Source organism: Squalius cephalus (genome assembly GCF_949319135.1).
Source record: "Squalius cephalus genome assembly, chromosome: 12".
Classification (NCBI taxonomy): Eukaryota; Metazoa; Chordata; class Actinopteri; order Cypriniformes; family Leuciscidae; genus Squalius; species Squalius cephalus.
The window spans coordinates 2,480,737-2,491,200 of NC_137133.1; positions in this window are offsets into that span (position 1 = coordinate 2,480,737).

A 10,464-nucleotide genomic window follows, 5' to 3' on the forward strand; every position below is an offset into this window, starting at 1 on the left:
ATTTCGCACAGTCTACATGCAAACTTTCCAACAAATAAGCTACCAATTTTTTCTGCAGCTTTCAAACAAATATAAAATTTGTATCTGTTATTAAGTTTAGTACAAATAGGTAAGCTATAAAGACCATTAGTTTATGGGAGACATAAAATAAGAATGAACAATACTTCTACAGCATTTACTAATCTTAGTTAACATTTGCTAACATTATTAAAATCAAATGTTGTATTTGTTAACATTAGTTAATGCACTGTGATCTAACATGAACAAACGTTGAACCGTTTTTTATTATTTTTTTTATTTAACTAATGTTTACAAAGATTAATCAATTCCGTAACAAATGTATTGCTCATTGCTAGTTAATGTTAGTACATTCATTTTAGCAGATTAAACCTTATTGTAAAGTGTTACCAGTCTATGTTATCTTTTTAAGATCTTTGTTTAATACCAAGGTGTTTATTTGTGATTGTTTTAAAATATTTTTTGACATTTTTAATGACACATTTGTATAATAAAAAGGAAGAGTTTTAAAGTTAATAATCGCTTATTGACCTGACCTATCAAGTTCTCCATTAAACAAGCCCAATGATTTAATAATAGGCTACAACACATTTTATACAGACACTAATGGTATTAGATGATTTGTTAAATGCATTTGAAAGATTTTACTTTCAAGAAAGCGTTTGGAATGGGTTTGTAAAAGGTAGTTTTAGGCATGTTTGGCCTGAGTTTCTGTTGCATTTCCACTGTTGCATTTCCACTGTTCTGACCAGCAGGGGTCAAAGCTTTTCAAAGCTTTGGATCAATTGAACCGATTGCTTCGCAAAATGATTCAGTGTGGAAGCATTCGAAACACCACACGCTGGTGACCCCTGCTGGTCAGAACAGTGGAAATGCAACAAAAACTAAGGCCAAACATGCCTAAAACTACCTTTTACAAACCAATTGCCAACACTTTCTTGAAAGTACTTTTCAAGAAACTAACCTTAATTTTCTGGGTTGCTTTATCAGCAGCTTCCACGGTAAAGCCTGAACTTATGCAAGGTGTTTGGCCGTGATAAAGAAAAAGCCTCCCCGTCGGGGAATCGAACCCCGGTCTTCCGCGTGACAGGCGGAGATACTGTCCACTATACTAACGAGGAGTGGCTGTTATATTAGTGTCTCTGAGCATGTTTTGAATGCTCAACCGTTGAGAAGTCACTTAATACTGGATATGCTTTCCATTATGGGAGTTAATATTATTGAAGCCTTTTATTTTGGCCAAGGGGGGCAGGAAGAGGAGCTCACCCTGTCCTATGGAGGAATCCACCTGCAATCCAAGGAGATGAAGGGTTTGTTTATTTAGCTTCCAGGAAGTTCATAAAAATCTTGAGTTCCCTTAGAGCGGTAACTTCAACATTGCGTCAGCTATGACGCTGCGGGAACTCCTCCCTTCTCCACTTTTGTTGAAATCTTATAGGCTTACGCCAGCTTGGAGCAGCTGGCCAATTGTTGCGAAGTATGCAAATACTAACAAGCTCGCGGGCAGTATAAAATGCATGGGCAAATGCAATTGCATCAGAATCTCTTCACGCTGTCATCGTTGAAGTTGCACCTGAGGACTAGTAGGGCTAGGCGATATATCGCATGACATTTTTAGGCGCATCTCGTCAGTAAAGCCGGTTCCTTGATTAGTAGTAAATTGCCATCACCTGCTTTCAGATGGAGCGGCATTTACAACACAGAGCTGTAGTTAACTGACAAGCTGAGCCATATCGCATTAATTATCGCGGACGTATCGGGGCGAGGAAGCCATCGGATGCGAGGAAGAAAAGGTAACTAGTCCTCAGGTGCAACTTCAACGATGACAGCGTGAAGAAAGAGATTCTGACGCAATTGCATTTGCCCATGCATTTTATACTGCCCGCGAGCTTGTTAGTATTTGCATACTTCGCAACAATTGGCCAGCTGTTCCAAGCTGGTGTAAGCCTATAAGATTTCAACAAAAGTGGAGAAGGGAGGAGTTCCCGCAGCGTCATCGCTGACGCAATGTTGAAGTTACCGCTCTAAGGGAACTCAAGATTTTTATGAACTTCCTGGAAGCAAAGTAAACAAACCCTTCATCTCCTTGGATTGCAGGTGGATTCCTCCATAGGACAGGGTGAGCTCCTCTTCCTGCCCCCCTTGGCCAAAATAAAAGGCTTAAATAATATTAACTCCCATAATGGAAAGCATATCCAGTATTAAGTGACTTCTCAACGGTTGAGCATTCAAAACACGCTCAGAGACACTGATGTAACAGCCACTCCTCGTTAGTATAGTGGACAGTATCTCCGCCTGTCACGCGGAAGACCGGGGTTCGATTCCCCGACGGGGAGGCTTTTTCTTTATCATGGCCAAATACCTTGCATAAGTTCAGGCTTTACCGTGGAAGCTGCTGATAAAGCAACCCAGAAAATTAAGGTTAGTTTCTTGAAAAGTACTTTCAAGAAAGTGTTGGCAATTGGTTTGTAAAAGGTAGTTTTAGGCATGTTTGGCCTTAGTTTTTGTTGCATTTCCACTGTTCTGACCAGCAGGGGTCACCAGCGTGTGGCGTTTTGAACGCTTCCACACTGAATCCTTTTGTGAAGCAATCGGTTCAATTGATTCAAAGCTTTGAAAAGCTTTGACCCCTGCTGGTCAGAACAGTGGAAATGCAACAGTGGAAATGCAACAGAAACTCAGGCCAAACATGCATAAAACAAACTTTTACAAACTCATTGCAAACGCTTTCTTGAAAGTAAAATCTTTCAAATGCATTTAACAAATCATCTAATCTTATAGGCTAACGGCAGCTTGGAACAGCTGGTCAATTGTCGCGAAGTATGCAGATACTGACAGGTTTGCGGGCCGTATAAAATGCATGGGTGCGACAATTGCGTCAGAATCACGACTGAACGCTTGCACAACTAATCGAACAGCGAGCACGATGGCTAATGCAATGTATCGTTCCCACCTCTCAGGGAACTGAGGTTACGATAGTAACCGGAGACATTCACTTTCAAGAGCGGTAACTTCAACATTGCATCAGCTATGGCGCTGCAGGAACTGTATTAAATCCCGCCGTGAGAGTAGTGAAGATAAGCCCAGAGAAAACGGGGCCAAGCTACACCAGCCACGGAAGAGAAAGACAGTCAACTAATATCCGCGCCGCTAGGAGTGTTCACATCTGATAGGCGAAGCTAGACCAATGAAACATCAGCTCCAACCCATCAAACTTTGCATATTCAACACAATGAAAGCGAAGGCTGCACTGAAACCAGGGCAGACACAACACAATAAGCACTCAATGCTTGAAAGTTTTAACACTAGCAGCAGGTCCCAATGTAAGTGAGGAACAAAGTATACACAGAGCCAACAGCAAAGCGGTAACAACTGTGTCAAACACTAGAACAGTTCTAAATACATGAGTGAGGAAATCAACTCACCGAAGCACTTGAGACACCACAGACGGTACATTCAGCTTGTAAAATCTGGCGAAGGTGTTCAGAGAAGACCAACTAGCAGCAACGCATATATTCTGAATAGACATACCTCTAGACCATCACATGACTCATAGCCTTCGTGTGCTTCTGCACCTCAGAGAAACACTCAGTAACTGACTCCACGGCATCACCATCAGGCCGGAGGGAGTGATTGGAGCCATAAAAAAAGATGGACGACGCCCCTTTGCTCTCTTCCATTGGTGAGAACTGAAGCCGCCAGAGTCCCGATATGCCGCTGACATATTGGAACTTGAGTCTGCACAGTAGTGATCTCGGGACCAGACCTGCGCAGTAGTGAGCAGGAAGTAAAGCCGCGAAATCAACGCTCCGCCCTCACTCTCGCAGGGAGAGTGCATTCTGCACACTTTTTTAAAAATTGACTGCAGTACGACAAGAGGCTTGTTAAAATAAAGTAAATACAATCTCCTCAGTCCTCTGAAGATCCCGAAAAAAATGTCTGTTGGTGCTTCAGTGACTACTTCGCTCAGAGAACCTGTCAATCACAGCTGTCAATCATGACGTTACACCACCGCATCACGTAACTAACTAAAAACCAACTTATTTTTGAAACAGATACTTGAACTTACATCAGCGTGATAAAAACGACAGCAAATGAAAGAAACCACCTTTGGAAAAAAGATTTGAAGTGTAATTTAATTGTTTAGTTGGTCTCACGTCCCGTTGAATAACACGGGGAGGCGGGGCTTATGACCTATACTAGGACCAGCCACCAGGGGGCGATCGAGACATTTTGGCTTCACTTTTCAGGGCTTGTGCGGCACGCTTGATTGGAGCATTTAGGATAGTCTCGCGGTCCGCATCCTTCAGGTCAGCTAGGGTTAACTACAGGTACCTGTTAAGGACGACGATGAAGCCCATGAAGCGGCCAATGGCCTGGGCGGAGTGCTTTGTAATCACGAGCGCAAAGTCTGTTGCCGTCCGCAGGTCTTTCACGAAATGCAGAGCGGATGCTGCTTCACCTGCAGAAGCATAGGCTTTGTCAGCCAGATGAGCCGTGAACTTGCACGGCTTGGACTTCAGGCTGAGATACGCGCCCAGAAACGAAAGGATGGACAAAGGTGCACGGCGACAGTGTCCTCGATGGGGGACATGTGCACATAGTCGTGGGCTTCCGCCTCATCCACGTGGGAGAAGATGGCCCTGATGGCAGCGTGCACGCATGCCAATTGGGGTGCAGACCACGACTTCACCATGTGCTCGTGGACGTTGTGGAAGAACGGCGTCCTCCTTCTCGAAGCAGCCAGGCGGCCCGACTGGAGATACCAGGAATCCAACTTACTCTTGGTAGGCTCGTCCGGAGCATTCCACGTCGAGTCCAGCGCGTCCACGAAAAGGACCGGTGGAATGTGGCGACAGCAGAGGATGAGGGCCTTGTTTCTGGGTGGGGGAGGGCCCACCAGCGGTTTGCTGGCAGCAGTGGGCCTCTACCCCATAATAGCATGAGCAAAAACCCTCCTGGTTCTAGAGTGTGCACCGGCAGGTCGGCGCAGTGCATGCACGTGGAGTCCAAGAAGGCCGCCTCAGTGTGGGCCAGGCCCAGGCAGGCGGCGCAGTACTCATAGGTGTCGGGCGGGTCGATGGGGCCTGCACAAATCCAGCAAAGAGTAGCCATCAGATGCGAGGAAGAAAAGGTAACTAGTCCTCAGGTGCAACTTCAACGATGACAGCGTGAAGAAAGAGATTCTGACGCAATTGCATTTGCCCATGCATTTTATACTGCCCGCGAGCTTGTTAGTATTTGCATACTTCGCAACAATTGGCCAGCTGCTCCAAGCTGGCGTAAGCCTATAAGATTTCAACAAAAGTGGAGAAGGGAGGAGTTCCCGCAGCGTCATAGCTGACGCAATGTTGAAGTTACCGCTCTAAGGGAACTCAAGATTTTTATGAACTTCCTGGAAGCTAAGTAAACAAACCCTTCATCTCCTTGGATTGCAGGTGGATTCCTCCATAGGACAGGGTGAGCTCCTCTTCCTGCCTCCCCTGGCCAAAATAAAAGGCTGAAATAATATTAACTCCCATAATGGAAAGCATATCCAGTATTAAGTGACTTCTCAATGGTTGAAACATGACTTCTCAACAAAACATGCTCAGAGACACTGATGTAACAGCCACTCCTCGTTAGTATAGTGGACAGTATCTCCGCCTGTCACGCGGAAGACCGGGGTTCGATTCCCCGACGGGGAGGCTTTTTCTTTATCACGGCCAAATACCTTGCATGAGCTCAGGCTTTACCGTGGAAGCTGCTGATAAAGCAACCCAGAAAATTAAGGTTAGTTTCTTGAAAAGTACTTTCAAGAAAGTGTTGGCAATTGGTTTGTAAAAGGTTGTTTTAGGCATGTTTGGCCTTAGTTTTTATTGCATTTCCACTGTTCTGACCAGCAGGGGTCACCAGCGTGTGGCGTTTCGAACGCTTCCACACTGAATCATTTTGCGAAGCAATCGGTTCAATTGATTCAAAGCTTTGACCCCTGCTGGTCAGTACAGTGGAAATGCAACAGAAACTCAGGCCAAACATGCATAAAACAACCTTTTACAAACTCATTGCAAACGCTTTCTTGAAAGTAAAATCTTTCAAATGCATTTAACAAATCATCTAATCTTATAGGCTAACAGCAGCTTGGAACAGCTGGCCAATTGTCGCGAAGTATGCAGATACTGACAGGTTTGCGGGCCGTATAAAATGCATGGGTGCGACAATTGCGTCAGAATCACGACTGAACGCTTGCACAACTAATCGAACAGCGAACACGATGGCTAATGCAATGTATCGTTCCCACCTCTCAGGGAACCGAGGTTACGATAGTAACCGGAGACATTCACTTTCGACAGCGGTAACTTCAACATTGCATCAGCTATGGCGCTGCGGGAACTGTATTAAATCCCGCCGTGAGAGTAGTGAAGATAAGCCCAGAGAAAACGGAGCCAAGCTACACCAGCCACGGAAGAGAAAGACAGTCAACTAATATCCGCGCCGCTAGGAGTGTTCACATCTGATAGGCGAAGCTAGACCAATGAAACATCAGCTCCAACCCATCAAACTTTGCATATTCAACACAATGAAAGCGAAGGCTGCACTGAAACCAGGGCAGACACAACACAATAAGCACTCAATGCTTGAAAGTTTTAACACTAGCAGCAGGTCCCAATGTAAGTGAGGAACAAAGTATACACAGAGCCAACAGCAAAGCGGTAACAACTGTGTCAAACACTAGAACAGTTCTAAATACATGAGTGAGGAAATCAACTCACCGAAGCACTTGAGACACCACAGACGGTACATTCAGCTTGTAAAATCTGGCGAAGGTGTTCAGAGAAGACCAACTAGCAGCAACGTATATATTCTGAATAGACATACCTCTAGACCATCACGTGACTCATAGCCTTCGTGTGCTTCTGCGCCTCAGAGAAGCGCTCAGTAACTGACTCCACGGCATCACCATCAGGCCGGAGGGAGTGATTGGAGCCATAGACTGTAAAAAAAGATGGATGACGCCCCTTCGCTCTCTTCCATTGATGAGAACTGAAGCCGCCAGTGTCCCGATATGGCGCTGACATATTGGAACTTGAGTCTGCGCAATAGCGATCTCGGGACCAGACCTGCGCAGTCGTGAGCAGGAAGTAAAGCCGCGAAATCAACGCTCCGCCCTCACTCGCCTCAGGGAGAGTGCATTCTGCACACTTTTTTAAAAATTGATTGCAGTACAACAAGAGGCTTGTTAAAATAAAGTAAATACAATCTCCTCAGTCCTCCGAAGATCCCAAAAAAAATGTCCGTTGGTGCTTCAGTGACTACTTCGCTCAGAGAACCTTTCAATCACCGCTGTCAATCATGAAGTTACACCACCGCATCACGTAACTAACTAAAAAACAACTTATTTTTTAAACAGACACTTGAACTTACATCAGCGTGATAAAAACGACAGCAAATGAAAGAAACCACCTTGGGAAAAAAGATATTTGAAGTGTAATTTAATTGTTCAGTTGGTCTCACGTCCCGTTGAATAACACGGGGAGGCGGGGCTTATGACCTATACTAGGACCAGCCACCGGGGGGCGATCGAGACGTTTTGGCTTCACGTTTCAGGGCTTGAGTGGCACGCTTGATTGGAGCATTTAGGATAGTCTCGCGGTCCGCATCCTTCAGGTCAGCTAGGGTTAACTACAGGTACCTGTTAAGGACGACGATGAAGCCCATGAAGCGGCCAATGGCCTGGGCGGAGTGCTTTGTAATCACGAGCGCAAAGTCTGTTGCCGTCCGCAGGTCTTTCACGAAATGCAGAGCGGATGCTTCTTCACCTGCAGAAGCATAGGCTTTGTCAGCCAGATGAGCCGTGAACTTGCACGGCTTGGACTTCAGGCTGAGATACGCGCCCAGAAACGAAAGGATGGACAAAGGTGCACGGCGACAGTGTCCTCGATGGGGGACATGTGCACATAGTCGTGGGCTTCCGCCTCGTCCACGTGGGAGAAGATGGCCCTGATGGCAGCGTGCACGCATGCCAATTGGGGTGCAGACCACGACTTCACCATGTGCTCGTGGACGTTGTGGAAGAACGGCGTCCTCCTTCTCGAAGCAGCCAGGCGGCCCGACTGGAGATACCAGGAATCCAACTTACTCTTGGTAGGCTCGTCCGGAGCATTCCACGTCGAGTCCAGCGCGTCCACGAAAAGGACCGGTGGAATGTGGCGACAGCAGAGGATGAGGGCCTTGTTTCTGGGTGGGGGAGGGCCCACCAGCGGTTTGCTGGCAGCAGTGGGCCTCTACCCCATAATAGCATGAGCAAAAACCCTCCTGGTTCTAGAGTGTGCACCGGCAGGTCGGCGCAGTGCATGTACGTGGAGTCCAAGAAGGCCGCCTCAGTGTGGGCCAGGCCCAGGCAGGCGGCGCAGTACTCATAGGTGTCGGGCGGGTCGATGGGGCCTGCACAAATCCAGCAAAGAGTAGCCATCAGATGCGAGGAAGAAAAGGTAACTAGTCCTCAGGTGCAACTTCAAAGATGACAGCGTGAAGAAAGAGATTCTGACGCAATTGCATTTGCCCATGCATTTTATACTGCCCGCGAGCTTGTTAGTATTTGCATACTTCGCAACAATTGGCCAGCTGCTCCAAGCTGGCGTAAGCCTATAAGATTTCAACAAAAGTGGAGAAGGGAGGAGTTCCCGCAGCGTCATAGCTGACGCAATGTTGAAGTTACCGCTCTAAGGGAACTCAAGATTTTTATGAACTTCCTGGAAGCTAAGTAAACAAACCCTTCATCTCCTTGGATTGCAGGTGGATTCCTCCATAGGACAGGGTGAGCTCCTCTTCCTGCCCCCCTTGGCCAAAGTAAAAGGCTTAAATAATATTAACTCCCAGAATGAAAAGCATATCCAGTATTAAGTGACTTCTCAACGGTTGAGCATTCAAAACATGCTCAGAGACACTGATATAACAGCCACTCCTCGTTAGTATAGTGGACAGTATCTCCGCCTGTCACGCGGAAGACCGGGGTTCGATTCCCCGACGGGGAGGCTTTTTCTTTATTATGGCCAAATACCGCGCATAAGCTCAGGCTTTACTGTGGAAGCTGCTGATAAAGCTGCTTAAGAAAATTAAGGTTAGTTTCTTGAAAAGTTCTTTCAAGAAAGTGTTGGCAATTGGTTTGTAAAAGGTAGTTTTAGGCATGTTTGGCCTTAGTTTTTGTTGCATTTCCACTGTTCTGACCAACAGGGGTCACTAGCGTGTGGTGTTTCGAACGCTTCCACACTGAATCATTTTGCGAAGCAATCAGTTCAATTGATTCAAAGCTTTATAAAGTTTTGTTGCTTTGCAAAATGATTCACTGTTTCGAAGCGTTCTTAACGCCACACGCTAGTGACCCCTGCTGGTCAGAACAGTGGAAATGCAACAGAAACTCAGGCCAAACATGCCTAAAACTACCTTTTACACACCCATTGCAAACGCTTCCTTGAAAGTAAAATCTTTCAAATGCATTTACCAAATCATCTAATACCATTAAATATGAAGTGTCTGTATAAAATGTGTTGTAGCCTATTATTAAATCATTGGGCTTGTTTAATGGAGAACTTGATAGGTCAGGTCAATAAGCGATTATTAACTAAAACTCTTCCTTTTTATTATACAAATGTGTCATTAAAAATATCACAAAAATTATTTTAAAACAATCACAAATAAACACTTTGGTATTAAACAAAGATCTTAAAAAAAGATAACATAGACTGGTAACACAATAGAGCTGTCAGTCAATAAATGGGAAAGCAAAGTAACTTGCGTTACTTATTTGAAAATGTTTTAAAAATGTTGTTGTAATTTTTAAAAGTAATGCATTACTTTTCTAGATTATGATTACATAACTCAAGTTACTGGTAATGAGTTACTACCCCGACACTGGTCAAGAGCCCAACTAAAGCGTTTTTTCACCTGGCTGGCGTATTTTTTCAATTGTTTTCAATGGGAGCACCGCATTTCTAATACGCCATGAGCGTATCGAAGCGCTGAGAGTCTTTTTCACACTGAAGCGATGGGCGTCCGGTGTTTTTTACAGGTCGCCAAGAGTTGAAGAATGTTCAACTTTGGGTAAAACTGGCTCATCACTGTCACTTTTTACCCAACCGTCCAATCACAGTGGAGGAGGGGCGGGACTAATACCGCACCAACTAACCGCCACATTCTGCTTGTACAACACATAGACTGTAAAAAATATGGACAAAGCGTCTGTGACGTCACCCATAGACTTTCTGAAGAACGGGTTTGAAGCCGTTTATGGGGGGTATGGGCGGCGCCATCTTGGAAAATCTTGGGAAATCCTAACCCCGCCCACCTTCTGACAGCGCGCGTCACTCAGCAACATCAACTGATGACAACAACACGCATAATAACGGAACAAAATAATTTAAAACACGAGCCAGAGAAAATACGTTACACTGTATCGATTGTTACAAT